The sequence below is a fragment of the Saccostrea cucullata genome, unplaced genomic scaffold (assembly GCF_032062105.1).
Source record: "Saccostrea cucullata isolate Sc308-1 unplaced genomic scaffold, CSIRO_AGI_Scuc_v1 ctg7283, whole genome shotgun sequence".
In the NCBI taxonomy this organism is placed as follows: Eukaryota; Metazoa; Mollusca; class Bivalvia; order Ostreida; family Ostreidae; genus Saccostrea; species Saccostrea cuccullata.
This window is the reverse complement of record NW_026927915.1, coordinates 2,818-15,815: the sequence shown is the minus strand read 5'-3', so window position 1 is coordinate 15,815 and position 12,998 is coordinate 2,818. Positions and strand designations below refer to the sequence as shown.

The 12,998-nt window shown below is 34.8% G+C and overlaps 1 long non-coding RNA gene across 1 annotated transcript; it reads right to left on the bottom strand.

The window, feature by feature from the left end:
* Positions 1 to 452: 452 nt before the first annotated feature.
* LOC134275858 (uncharacterized) lies at positions 453 to 8,585 on the bottom strand. The gene is made up of 3 exons (XR_009993928.1): positions 8,339 to 8,585; positions 1,091 to 1,216; positions 453 to 512 (listed from the first exon to the last, which is right to left on the bottom strand). It is a non-coding gene; the product is annotated as an uncharacterized LOC134275858 (long non-coding RNA).
* Positions 8,586 to 12,998: the final 4,413 nt, after the last annotated feature.

Here is a 12,998-nt window from a genome sequence, read left to right as displayed (position 1 = left end):
CGGGAAAATTGGGTTATTTGGTTAACATTACATAAATACAAAATTAGTGTAATAATTTAAAAAAAAAAAACAAAAAAAAAAAAACAAACATTTTATTAGAGGTAATAATTTGTAACTTTAAAGTATAGATTTTGCAAACAGTTTTTGCAAACAGATTCATAAAAGTTAGAGGAATCCCACCATAAACTGTATACATGTGCTACTGTACATTTTTTATACTGATGATGTAGTTAAAAAAAATAAAGTGAATACATTCAGTACATGTACGGTAATAGCCTTAAGATAAACTTGCTATTTCGCTTTTTGTCTTATTGGCTAACAAAGATCAATGTAAACATGTATGCATTTTTAATTGCCATCATATGCAGCCAGTTGCGTCATGTTCAAGGATCCTGACATTTCGGTTGTTTTTATGTTCTTTCACAAGGATCTGCAGTAAGCAAATTTTGAAGCATGTCTTATGGTGTGATTTGTCCGTTCCTCTTTACTGTCTCCTTCTGGTAGTTCTTTTTCTGAAAAGATCAAAATATTTTTATACAATAAGAATGAAAATACATGTTTTACTTCTTTCTTACACTGCAAACATAGTATGACTATGTCTATATGAATATAAGACACTTTTGGGATACCTTATTTATATAATATCTTGTATTTTTTAAATTAAATGCATATAAAATCAGCCTCATTATCTGGGCACTTTTGCTCCCAAGGAAATTATTAATGAATTGTCTTAATTAAACAAACTAGTTCTATAAGGATAAAGATAAAATATTTTAGTTTCTAAATAAAGGGCTTATAGGCCACACTCTAAGGCCAAAACCATGGAGTTAAAGGGAAAAAAATAAGCATGAAATACAAAGACTCAGCACAAACTGTTCAAGAGTTAACACCAAAGGATCAAGTTTTTGTGGAAATAAAAAACTACATGTACCTTTCAGTGACACATCAAAGCATATACAACTAGCTACCTAACTATTATATGTGGAATTAAAAAACTTAATTAATTGAATTCAATTTACAACATGATTTTTTTATATGTTTATACACACATATTAAACCATACATGTATTTAAGTGAATATAACACCTACATCTGAGTGGTGATGCAGGGATCCCCGGTTAGATTCTCAGTCCAGCAATACATGTTCCTTGTTTCCTGACACACAAATATGCCACTTTATGTTCAGTTTGCAGTAGCAGATCTGGCTTGACCTTTCCTGAAATAATTAGTATGATCTTTGAGAAATTATTGACTTAGAAAATGCTTCTATATGTATACAATAATTAATACCTTATGTACATTATGGTGTTTAAATAAAAAATACAAGGACTAAAAATCATAAATTTCAATTTTTTTTAATTCATGTGTCACAGGGTCACGGTCTTGTATGAATAATTCATAAACAAAACTGGTTCGGTCGTTTTACAATTTATTGATGGATATAAAGAAAAACCTAGAAAATAGAAGAACGCTCTCACAACACTCATACAAAACAATATCATAGACAAACACGAAACAAAAAGACATTTCGACATTTACGAATGAGAAATGGCTATCGATGCATACCTCGGCTTAGACTCTGACACAGAAAAGATTCGCAGTCGCGACAATTATGCAAAGAAACTCCAGAAGCGTCTAGAGTTCTCTTACAAGATTGCATCACGTGAAGCTGAGAAAAGTGCTTCTCGTCACAAATTGAATTATGACTCAAAGGTTAGAGAAGCCACGGTACATGTTGGAGACCGTGTTCTCATTAGAAATGTTGGTTTAAAAGAAAAAAATAAACTGGCGGATAAATGGGCCAGAGATACCTATATTGTCATTAATCAGCCCAATTCTGACATCCCAGTATTTCAGGTCAAGAAAGAGTATGGGAAAGAAAAAACTAAAACTTTGCATAGGAATATGCTACTTCCCATATCTTATATCCCCAAACTTTCTGAACAGGGTGAACATTTCCCTAAGGTGACCAAACACAAATGTGTTCAAAAACAGCAAAATCCTGATGGAGAGAATCTCTCTAAGGTAAATAATGGTACTAATGTATCTAGATGTATTCATTCTGATTCTGGTTCTGAGTCAGAAGATTCAGATTCTTGTTCATCTGATGGTGGTAACATTTATATTATACCACAAAGACGAGTAGGTCACTAGTAATGGGATCTGATTTGTCTGAATTATCTGAGTTCATTAGTACATTAGTACTTACAGTCATGCACGTTAATGGATCCTCCTCTCCTGTTAGGAACACATTTTCAAAATAAGGGCAACTTTTATGATCTGCTACATATGCACTACAGAGAGACTGGACAACATTGGGATTGACTTCCACCATCTCATTTGGTCGTCTAGACAAACCATCTGCATCTGCATTGTTTGTACCTTTTCTGTAGCGGATGGAAAACTGGAAGTTACTGAGTGCGGTTAACCATCTGTGGCCTGTAGCATCAAGCTTTGCTGTGGTCAAAATGTACGTGAGAGGGTTATTATCCGTCACTACTTCAAACTTGTTACCATACAAATAGTCGTGAAACTTATCGGTAACTGCCCATTTCAAAGAAAGGAATTCAAGTTTGTGTGCTGGGTAGTGTCTTTCACTGTTCTTTAACCCACGACTCGCATAAGCAACAACTCTTTTCTCACCATTCTGAATTTGGTAGAGAACAGCACCTAAACCATTACATGATGCATCGGTATGACGAATGTAAGGGTGGTCAAAGTCAGCATAGGCAAGAATAGGTGGAGACATCAGTTTCTGTTTAATGGTCTCAAATGCCTTGGTTTCCTCATCACCCCATCTCCATGCTGGTGCTTTTGTCTTACATGACTTACCTTTGTATGTGGAATGGCCTTTAAGTAGATCATTAAGAGGCTTAATGATTTTGGAATAATCTTTCACATACCTCCTGTAATAACCTGAGAATCCCAAAAATGTTCTAAGAGTTTTGATGTTAACAGGAATCGGCCATGATGATATAGCTTTTGTCTTCTCTGGATCTGTCGCTATGCCTCTCTCGCTAACTACATGCCCTAAATAACTTACACTGTTTTTGAAAAATTCACACTTTTTAGCTTTAAGTTTCAGATTGTTTTGTTCTAGTCTTTGTAAAACAGCTGTAAGTCTGTCCATATGTTCGTCAAATGTCCTTGAAAATATCAGGATGTCATCTAGAAAAACTAAACATTTCCTTAAATTCAATTCACCCATACAACTTTCCATCACTCTCTGAAACGTAGCTGGGGCGTTTGTCAATCCGAATCCCTTTCGATTACATTCAAACAGACCTACTCCACTTACCGAAAAAGCTGTCTTTTCTCGATCTCTTTCATCGATTTCTACCTGCCAGTATGAACTTGTCAGATCTAACTTGGTAAAGAACTTGGATCCAACTAACCTATCAATTGTATCATCTATGCGTGGAAGATTGTAAGCATCTTTCACTGTCCTAGAGTTCAGTTTCCTGTAATCAGTACAGAATCTCAAGGTTCCGTCTTTTTTTCTTACCAGTACGATATTAGATGAATAAGGGCTCTGTGATGGTCGAATGGCTCCTACATCTAGCATTTCCTTAACATGTTGTCTGATTTCTTCATACAAACCTGGTGGTATACGTCGATAAGGTTCTTTGAATGGCTGGTCATCTGTCAGTTTAATCTCATGCTTCAGTAAATCTGTCTTTCCTATATCTGTGGGACCATCTGAGAATAAATGAGTCCAGTTAGATAGAAACTGTTTCACATGACTTACTTGCCTAGTAGTAAGGTTGTCCTCGGAGATCTTGATGTCCAATTCCTCCAAAGACTTTCTGGGTTTCTTAATACCTTGATCCTGTGTTTCAGGATTCCAAGAGTCCACTAACTGTACACCACTTACTGAACATAAAAGCGATCTCGGTGGTTTATGCACAATAGAGGCTGAAATATTGCAAACCCTAACAGGAATAGTAGTAGTCCGCTTACCCTGGGCAAGGGAAATAACTCTCGGACAAACAATGAGACCTCCTGATAATGAAGTATTTGTTTGCTCAGTCAAAGCTGATACAATACCATGGTTATTTCTTACCAGACCTCTGATTACTTTTGTCTCATTTAGTAGCACTTGAATGGTACACTTGTTAGTCGTCCTCACTGGTGTTTCATCATTCATGCTGTCAAATGCTATCTTCCATTGTTCTGGAACATCATCTGAATCAGTGGAATTCTGGTTACAAGCATTCCTGTAAAAACGAATGAAATTAGTTCCAAGAATCATAGGTACTTGCCTTGAATAATTTGTCTGGGGAACTACTAGAACAGGAATAGTATATGTAAATTCACCAAAGAAAGGTACACATATGTCAATTTCTGCATAGCCGCTGTATGGCAAAGCACTGCCATTAGCGCTCTGAACATTGAGTTCAAATTCTGAAAGGTCATGTAACTCAGGCCTAGGGTTTAAATCTTTGAAAAATTCCTCTGACATACAGGTAATCATGGATCCTGAGTCAATGAGAGCTTTGGTTTTTATACCATTGACAATATCAGATTCATTGGATTCTCCAACTAACCTGTACAAAAGACTGGATGGATTTTTGGTAGAATTAGGGCTATTTTGAAATGAATCTCCAGTTTGCCCCTCAACAGGAGATGAAACTAGTTTAAAGTACTACCTGTACAAAACCCATTCATGTTACCAGACTGCTGTGTTGTACCAGTAAACTGCCTTTGTTGCCATGGTTGCTGAGTCTGTTGCTGAATCTGGTGCTGCTGGTTTGACGGTTGCTGTTGATTCTGAGATTGGAAATACATTCCTCTGCCTCTGTTGACAAATTTATTCCTGCCCCGGAAATTTCCTCTGTGGTAAGTGTTGTTGGAGGTATTTGTCTGAAAAGAATCTGTATTATTAAAACCAATTCTTTGGGTTTGATTACTTGCATTTGAACTTTGCTCGATTTTACCCATTCTGCTATCAAGTTTCTTCATCTGAGAAAGTAATTCTGTGAGTTGTTTTTGCATATTTTGCAGTTCAGAATTTTGAATTGTCAATGAATCTACATTACTTGACATAGCCGCACTTGCTTTTGGAACTGAATTTACAGATTTCAAACTAGTTTCTTCTTGTTCAATCTGTCTCATTTCTCTTAGAAGAGAGAGAAACTCTTTAACAGTCTCATACTTGTGCCTTGTAGCATTTCTTAGCTGCGTGCTTTTTAAACCTGACCAAAACTTTGATCTAAGCATTGGGTCCTTGGCATTTACATCAATGTGACCTACTTTTACAGCTTTTGATAAACACTGTTCTAATCTAGACCCGTAGGAAACAATTGACTCACCTTCTTGTTGATGATCCGAATAAAATATTTGCATGATGTTTTCGGGTGTGCAGACATTCCCATAAAAATCATCTAATTTTGCGAGGATGTTCTCAACTGTTGCATATTCTCCAAGTGGAATTAGAATTTCCCTTGCTGTCCCCTTCAGAGAACTTCTCACTGGCTGCAAAAGAACATGATCAGGCCACTGGCCCTTTAAGCACCTAACCTCATATGACCAAACGTCATAGCTCACTTCACCTTTCTGAGCTTGCTCACTACCGCTAAAAGTTGGAAGTTTTATAGGGGTAGGGTTGTTATTTTGATGAAACAGAGCAGAGCTATGAAACAATTGAGGTGATGACATAAGACCTGGCGGGTGTAAATAACCTGGTGAGGGTATGTGACTAGGGATCGGTACTTCACCTAAGGATGGTAGTTTAGGAATGGTACCCTTATTCAAACCATGTTTAACCTTAGGGGTAGTTGGAATTTTCTGCCCTTTCAACAGGTCCTACTCCTCTTTTGTTATAACCCTGTAATGCTCTTCTGCATTGATTTGCTCTATAATTTCTTGCAAGTCCTTCTTACCCTTGGTTTCATCAATATCATCTTGTAAATCCTTCTTACCCTTGTTTTCATCAACACCAGTTGCCATGTTGATTTTTCAATTGATACCAAATCGCAAGCAAAGATTAACTTATCGCAATGCGCAAATGTCAACACACAAGCAATCACTCACTCAAATTCTGTAAAATTCTGTATAAATACAACTGCATACACAATAAACTGAAAAAAAAAAACAATATACCCAAATTTACCTCTGCTTTGTCTAATAGTCCTGTTGTTCTCAGTCCTGTGCTCCAATTAGTAATGCTGCAATATTAAGAAAGTGATCGCGCGCAGGGAAATTTTCAGCTACTATAAACTACTGTACATGATCGACTCGCATCAACAAAATGTTCAACAGACAATGAAATTGACGGACAAAAATAAACATTGACAGTCAACAAAACAAACACGACTGTAGACAACACAGTACATATAATAACATCAAGCACAGTACACATACATTTGGCAGTCTAAATTCCGATAGGTGCCTGTTCAAGCACAGATAAATAAAACATTTACCAACTCAAAACACGTTTTCTGTACTTCCGGAAGTTTACCACCAAAACAAGGAAAAATATATCGAGCTCGATCCCGATCAAAATTCACACACGCACTTCTTACACACAGCCGGCATCTCTCAAACAAATCAATACAAAGAATATAAATCACAATAATACACAAAACAAACAAATAACACACAGAAAATATAAATACAAGTGCGCACAAATATTTTTCTTTAGATTTAATTCAAAGAAATCAATAAACTGTTGAGCTGTAGCTTCAGGTTCCGGAACACTTCACACGGAATAGAAGAATCTACCTGAACACAATTCACTGGTCACGGTACACGGATCACTGAGCATCCGAGAGACACAGTTCTCGATTCCATAGGATGGTTGGAATGTTAAACATAAGTTAGCTAGCTAGAATGATATTTAAACACGTGTATTCAAAATGCGCAAACTTACAGCCTAGGCGGATCCATGGGGAAGTAATAGGCATTGAACACGTACACACGGGCGTTGTGGACAATCCTCTCGTCCCTCAGTGGATTACTGGACCCTGGTCATCATCCATTGGAAAACTTGAAGTTGACGATAATTCATCGTGGAAATCAACATACACATCACTGTAGTATTCACTTCACATCGAAAATTCACGTGGGCGCCATTTGTCATAGGGTCACGGTCTTGTATGAATAATTCATAAACAAAACTGGTTCGGTCGTTTTACAATTTATTGATGGATATAAAGAAAAACCTAGAAAATAGAAAAACACTCTCACAACACTCATACAAAACAATACACATAGACAAACACGAAACAAAAAGACATTTCAACATTTACGAAAAGTAATAACTAATAGATATTTAACCGACTGCCAGTAGATCGTTACATAAATTAAACAAGTAAATGAATTACAAGATAAATGAACATCTTACCAGGCATCCAGTATTAAATCAGAATAAATATAATACAGTACATCGATTGAATCGATCTGTGGCAATATTCTAAGCAATCTGCTACCGTAAAGGCTGTAGAGCTTGGGGTGGGGATTTGGCGGGTTTCTTACTTTATATAGTGCACGGGTTAGTAAAACATGCATATTAATTAGTATAATGAAATCCATTGGTCCATGGTAGGTCACTGGTCAGTCATACGTAAAGGAAATGCTAAAAATAGAAATTCACCTGTACAAAACAAAACACTCGCACATGGCTCTCACATACCTGCAAAACCGGTTGTATTCGATTGGCTATGCGCGCCAATCAGAATACGAACTTATATTGCGCAATGCATTAAAGTATATATTTAATAATAATTATAATTTAATTACAACTGTGACACATGTATTATAAAACACATCCTTTTTACCACCCCCTTGAAAAAAAACTCTGGTTTTTCCCTGATACATGTGCAAGTGCAAATTGAAAGAAAAAATACAAAGCAATGGCTATTTGGGAGTAAATGTAAAAGGCATCCTTGATATTCCTCTTTCCAGGTGACACTTGATTTGGTCACATTATTTCAGTTACTCCTTGAATGAAATGACAAAGAAGTCCAGTTCTGGTTAACATGATAATAGGTCGGAAATTATTCAGCACAATGTGAAGTAATCATACTCAGTCATGCCTCACCGCACGGACAGATAACCCAACAATGGAATAACATGTTTTGCTCTAAACCGACCAAACACAGCGATGTTTAAACTATCTCTGCTTTGGAATGTTTTTTAAAGTCTCCCTAGTATAAATAACAATAGTCATTTAACTGCGATTTTTGTTTCTTTTCCATAAAAAGAAAAGTTACATTGAAATAGCTAAATAAAGCTACCTGGGGTAGGTAAATAAATTTACTATAGTAGAAATTCTACCTAGATAATTCTAGCTAAATGTACTGATTGTACTGGACCTGATAAATTCGTAAATATTTACCTTATGCATCTGACGTGGACACAGCATACAAAAAATCTGTTCTGCGAAAGTTTTACTTCTTCCGTCATACCAATTAACATCTGTAGAGTCATGGTATTTAAAATGCCTATACAGAAAACAACATCAGGCATAGATCGATGCCGGTGTACCCACGTGGTGCTGCAGCGGACACTGGACAAGGAGTAGTTTCACCAAAATTATGTTCATGTTCGGCTTCAGTCTCACTTCTATTTTGATTCTCATGAAGATGCTTCATTTTAGAGAATCGTTAAGATTTAATACGTATTGTAACTTTGTCTTCTAAGTCGAGGAAATTTCTATATAGCTTCGTCGGCCATCTTGTAACATAGACAATAATGTGTAGATGGAGACTTTTATTTGACGGCGTTCCGGAATTCGGAAAAAAAAGCACGTGCAAATATGCGAATTCTTTCTATCACGTGATTGCTATCGGTCTTTACCTTAAATAATATTAGTTATCAAGTTACGTTTACAAAAATAACACGTCAACATTGACTACAGTTGCACTTATGGCATACCATACAAAACAGTACCGGTAATTCTAACCGAACACAATTATAATAAGAAAAACCTTAAGAATACACAACATCTAAACAAAAATGGTTTTAGGTATGAAACCCACAACACCGAATTTATAAGAGGCAAAACAAAATAGCCTACGTGCGGCCATAACTTAGTACATTGCACAAAAAATACGTTTAATAATACACACATGAGTAACTTTACCCAGCAATACCTGTATACGTAAACAGTGACAAAAACATTACTTAACTCAAATTCGTACATGACTTTACGTCTTAAATGTAGTACTCAAAACTTATATATAAAATAAAAAAAACAAATTTACCCCTTATGGAGAAATGGCTACCGTTGAAAACCTTTTTATCTACACATCTTGGATTGTAGTAACTCAAGCATGGCAAACCTATGACAACGTGGACACCGGCAACATGGTCAGCTATGCAGCGATTTAAATACCTTCTAATACAATATGTCCTAACTGACCAATGCCTGCAAAACTTAACTGAGGTTCAATAAGGTAACAAAAATATAGAGATCCAGTAAAGGGTAAATAAAAGAAAAGCAATAACCGTGATGTAAATACAATTTAAGTACATATTGACTGTGACATAACTGGATTTGGCCAGTAGGCACTGCCTCTATATGTCCTCTACAAAAAATAACTTTGATAACCCTTTGTTATTCTGAATATTAACTTAACACTAACCAAAGTTTCTTAGAAATATTTTTTTCAACTTATTATTGTTTTTGTTTTTATGATAGTTGAAATATTTTCTTTCTTATATTTTTTCGGATAAAGGAATTTTTAAAAAGGGGAAGCGTTTGCGTCATGGAATTTTGATTGAATCAAAGATATCTAAAAATGATTTTTTTTTCCATTTATATAAATTGTATTACGTACAAATCGATTCTGCCAAATTAAAGAAAATAGGAAATGTAAACTTGCCACGTGACTTTTGAGACCTCTTCGTCAATCAAAACAAATTCCCACGATCCAATTTATTTTTCTATGAAAAAGGACCATTTAAAAGTATTTTTACAACATTCACTTACATTACTTTAATACAAACTAAGTTATTATTGAAGAATTGATTTATTAAAAAAATAAACGCTTAACTGTTCCTGGCATGGGAAATTAAGCTTCATTTTTTTTTAATCTAGAGTAAAATATTCACGATAAGTTAATGCAAGTGAACCAATCATTAAGACGCCTTCACAATGCTGATTGAAGTAGTGGCATTAGATATGTGGAAGGCATACAGCCAATAATGTGGCCATTCCGTCAACAATTGAGTGGCAATTAATGATTTATGTCAAAAACATGATGTAGTTACAATATCGACACATTACTTTTTTCTATAGTTTACTATCATATTTCTCTACCCTTTTATGCTTATTACAACACTTTCTGTTTTAAGATGTGTTCCTTACTGTTAATATTCACGATACCGTGCCGATATCAAATCATAATTGTTCAAAGAACTATGGTTTCCCTATATTATACTAGTATTTTGTTTGAAAATTTGTTTTTAAAACTTTCTTTTATAAAACTTTCCCTGTAGTGTCTATATCGTCGATATCGATGATATCGCTTCGATATCGAATCATGTTTGGTCAGCCCTTGGTAAATACCGTAATTAGTACTTTGTATGTGTATTTTTGTTTAATTACTTTTTTTTACGAGGATTGTACCTGTCATCGATATCGATTAATGATTGTTAAAACATATTACTTTAACATCCTTTACCTTAATACAAAATCTTTACTTTTAACATATCCAAAGACAACAGGCTCTGTTTTTCTTCATGCAATGCTTGTGCATATTTTTTTTAATAAGTTTATCCTTCTGTCGATATTGTCGACATCGACGATATCGTATCGATATCGAATCATGTTTAAATATATTTAACAACTTTCAGCCTCATCCAACATCTTTCTTTAAGCCTTAAGCCTTATTCAAAACAATAACAACCCTTACCTCTTTCCTTATCATAATTTATTTTCATATTCATGCTTATATTAATGAATGGATTTTGACATCACTTGTGACCTTGTAAAATATGTTATAGCTCATTGTTAAAATAAATTCTACAAATAGGATGGATATCGATACGATATCGTCATGGTATTTTCGATATCGACTATATTACATAGTACAATGTCTCATATATGGAACCAAGTTTTTTTCATTAAAAGTGCTAAACACGATCGATATCGATACGATGTCGTCATAATATTGTCGAAATCGAAATTGAATTTCTTCTAGGACACGTATGCAAATAATGACCATTTCAATTCTATGAAACAAAAAAATAGTCAGTACTTGTTTTAATGATCGATTGTTTTGTCTGATATGATCAGTGTATTGAATATAGGACTAAAAAAATGATTAATGAGACTGTAGATATTCTTGTTTCCTCAGGTTGTTTGACAATAACTTACCTTGATTTAGAATGTGTTTTCTCGTAAAACATGCCCTTCAGTATCATCCAACAAGAAATATTTACATTTGTGGTATCTCTCTATTATATAAACATACGGAGAACATATTATCTTCAATTCTGTATGAAGTTTGTTTGAGGTCAGAGGTCAAAACGTTACCTAATCACACGGCGCAATAACATCTACCAGTGCATAAATATTAAAATGACCTCCTCTTCTTGCTTTTATGTATAAAAAATGAACAAAATATGCAAGCAAAATAATAATTATTTTATTAACAACGTTAACACGTATTTCATACAGTTTTTTAGCTGTCTTTTTAACCTGTGTACATTGAGAATATACCGATAGCAACTAGCTATTGTTTTATGTCACTTCTTTCAGCTGTACAGCCTCTAACGTTTATCCTTATTTTTGGGATAGACTTTTAATTATATCTTCACGATAAAATATATTTTTTTCATCGAATTCTACTCACAATAAATGTGTAAATCTGTTATATATCAAAGCATTCAAAGCATTGTAATCACGCCACGAACAGCTGACAAACACCTCGGCGCTGTCGTAGTTCAATTTAAGCTTTCGCTAGTGTCCCCGTGATTTGTTTACATCGTAAATGTGCCTTTAGTTATTAGAATCGTAGAAGTTTTGATCCGAAATACTTGATTGCAAATTAACTCACACGGTCAAGTGTTTCCATCCATCGTATTATCCATTCCTTTATGGCGATCAAAATTCCTTAAACTTTTTATCATCTTGTGTCGTTTCAGCATTGATTATCAATTTTCACGAATAGAAATATTCCCAGACAACAATCTGTTCACAAATACTGATTACAAGTAGCATTTCACAAAATAGTCCCTTAGAAATAAAATCCCTAGCCTAATGAATTCGAAGCGTAACCGCCATTCAAGTCGATTTACACCTTGCGTCATTTTTCAAAATGTACGACGGTCGGTTAGTGCAATAATTAACATTCAGAAATATTCAATCGTCTGTCTCAAATGTATATATAAGTAATATAAAACAAGTTTACAAATTTGAATGGGAATTGAAGAAGACCGGTACGTGATCAAATCTTCTGAGAACGCCTTCGGCCTTCACAGGATTTGATTACGTGACAGACCCACTTCAATTTCCATTGAAATGTATGAACTTGTTATTTTTTTCTTGAATAAAGCCTGTATGCAGGGGATGAAGCTATATTGCTGCATAAGTAATGGAATTTGGAAGTTTTTTTATAATGTGCTGTAAAGTAAGCATTTACCTCTATCTCTCGCTCTATGCTATGCATAAAAAAGTGAAACAAACACAAGTGAGTTAAGGCTACGTTTGTTTCTATGCATTAAATCTTAGTAAAACCAATACTGGCTATAATACCAAGCAGAAAAAAGTTAAGACTTATTTCTTAAATATTCTTGGTACCCACGATTTGCGATAGCCTGTTCACAACGTAACGTCATTTTATGATGTCATCAATCCTGAGTACACATATAAATAAGAAACATCAACAAAATTGCTTCGGCGCAAGGGCATACCTTACTTTCTTTTAAAGAAACATGGTAAAATAGACGCATAATATTCCAGGGATTACAGATATTGCTACACAAATGTAGACAAGTGCAATTGATTTTTTACAATACGTAGAGTTTAAATTAAAGCAGGGTAAAATTCA